This window comes from Lathyrus oleraceus, chromosome 6, assembly GCF_024323335.1.
Source record: "Lathyrus oleraceus cultivar Zhongwan6 chromosome 6, CAAS_Psat_ZW6_1.0, whole genome shotgun sequence".
NCBI classification, from domain to species: domain Eukaryota; kingdom Viridiplantae; phylum Streptophyta; class Magnoliopsida; order Fabales; family Fabaceae; genus Lathyrus; species Lathyrus oleraceus.
This window is the reverse complement of record NC_066584.1, coordinates 441,241,759-441,244,338: the sequence shown is the minus strand read 5'-3', so window position 1 is coordinate 441,244,338 and position 2,580 is coordinate 441,241,759.

The window sequence follows — 2,580 nt, the reverse complement described above, 5'->3', positions numbered from 1 at the left end:
ATCTGTATAATATTTGGTCACAAATTCACTTTTCTAAAATCAAAATATCAAATCATTATGCAGGTTGGTTCCTAACCCCATTGAATACAATGATCCTTCTCCTTCTCCTTCTCCAAATTTTGAATTCCCTGTGTTTGAAGCCGAGGAGGAAAGTGATGTGGAACTGAGTGATGAATTATCTCGTCTTCTTGAGCAAGATGAAAAGACCATCCAGTCATTCGAAGAGCAGGTCGAGTTAGTCAATTTGGGTCCCGAGGATGATGTGAAGGAAGTCAAGATTGGGTATCGACTGTGCCCAGAAGTCAAGAAGGGATTGATTGATGTTCTTCGAGAGTATTCAGATGTGTTTGCTTGGTCCTATCAAGACATGCCTAGTTTGGATTCTGAGATTATGGAGCATAGATTGTCATTGAAGCCAGAATTCCCACCAGTCAAGCAGAAGTTGAGAAAAACGCATCCTGATATGGCTGTGAAGATCAAAGAGGAAGTGCAGAAGTAGATTGATGTCAGTTTCCTTGTAACTGCTGAGTATCCGCAATGGGTGGCCAATATTGTGTCAGTGTCGAAGAAAGATGGAAAATTCCGCATGTGTGTTGACTACAGAGATTTGAATAAATCCAGTCCGAAAGATGATTTCCCTCTGCCACACATTGATATGTTGGTAGACAATACTGCTAAATTCATAGTCTGTTCGTTTATGGATGGATTTTCCGGGTATAATCAGATCAAGATGGCACCCGAAGATATGGAGAAGACCATATTCATTACACCTTGGGGAACATTCTGTTATAGAGTGATGCCTTTCGGTCTGAAGAATGCCGGTGCAAATTACCAAAGAGCAATGACTACTCTCTTTCATGATATGATGCATAAAGGATCGAAGTATATATCGATGACATGACTGCTAAATCAATTGATGAGGAGGAACATGTTGAGCATTTGTTGAAGCTATTACAGCGTTTGAGGAAATATAAACTCCGCTTGAATCCTAATAAGTGTACTTTTGGTGTTCGTTCTGGTAAGTTGTTGGGCTTTATTGTAAGCGAGAAAGGTATTGAAGTTGATCCTGCCAAGGTCAAAGTAATACAAGAGATGCCTGCACCCAAAACTGAGAAGTAAGTCAGAGGTTTTCTCAACCGCTTTAATTATATTTCCAAATTCATTTCCCACATGACTGCCACATGTGCACCGATATTCAAGCTTCTTCAGAAAGATCAGTCTTGTGATTGGACCGAAGTCTGCCAGCAAGCTTTTGACAGTTTCAAGGAATATCTGCTTGAGCCTTCGATTTTGTCTCCGCCTGTTGAAGGGAGACAGTTGAATATGTATTTGATTGTGCTCGAAGATAGTATGGGTTGTGTTCTTGGGGGTCAGCAAGATGAGACTGGAAAGAAAGAATTTGTGATCTACTACCTCAGTAAGAAGTTCATCGACTGTGAGACTCAGTATACTATGCTTGAGAAAACTTGTTACGCATTGGCTTGGGCTGCAAAGCGTTTGCGTCAGTATATGTTGAATTATACCACTTGGTTGATATCAAAAATAGATCTAATTAAGTATATATTTGAGAAGCCTGCTTTAATTGGGAGGATTACCCGTTGGCAGATGTTGTTATCAGAGTATGATATCGAATACCGATCTTAGAAAGCAATCAAAGGTAGTATCTTGGATGACCATTTAGCTCACCTACCGATTGAAGATTATCAGTCAGTGCAATATGATTTTCCGAATGAAGAGATTTTGTACTTGAAAATGAAAGATTGTGATGAGCCATTGCTTAAAGAAGGGCCAAAACCTGGTTCCCGTTGGTGCATGGTATTTGATGGAGCTGTTAATCAATATGGAAATGGCATTGGGGCAGTGATTATTACTCCTCAAGGCATGCATCTGCCATTTACAGCTAGATTGACTTTCAAGTGTACAAACAATATGGGAGAAAATGAAGCTTGCATTATGGGGCTTGAAGAGTCCATGAATCTCAAAAACAAGTATTTGGATGTCTTCGGTGATTCGGCTTTAGTCGTGAATCAAATCAAAGGAGAATGGGAGACAAATCAACCCGGTTTAATACCATATAGAGATTATGCGAGGAGTATTTCAACTTTCTTTACAAAGGTTGAGTTTCATCATATCCCTCGAGATGAAAATCGGATGGGAGATGCTCTTACAATGTTGGCATCAATGATTATAGTGAAGTATTGGAATGAAGTTCCCAACTTGTCCGTAATGCGTCTTGATAGGTGTTTACTGTGGAAGGGTTGCGTGTCCCCCAGAGGAATGACACCTTATTTGGAAACGATTGATACCTCTGACGCCCCTCGACAAAACCTTCCCTGACTTCCAAGTGTTTCGCCTTTTGTTCAACATCATGTTGACCCGTACCAATTTTCTACCTTCTATGGCCCCTTTCAGTCGTCGAACTGAGGGTCCTGCATGGTTCACTAGGCCTTTTCCACCGATTGAATATGAGCATAGAGATGAAACCTTCCTCATTTGGAGACGTCTTCTGGTCCCTCGATTCCTGTCGGCTGAAACCTCCAGTAGCAATCCTGGCTTAGTGGCTTATCAACCTAACTTGGT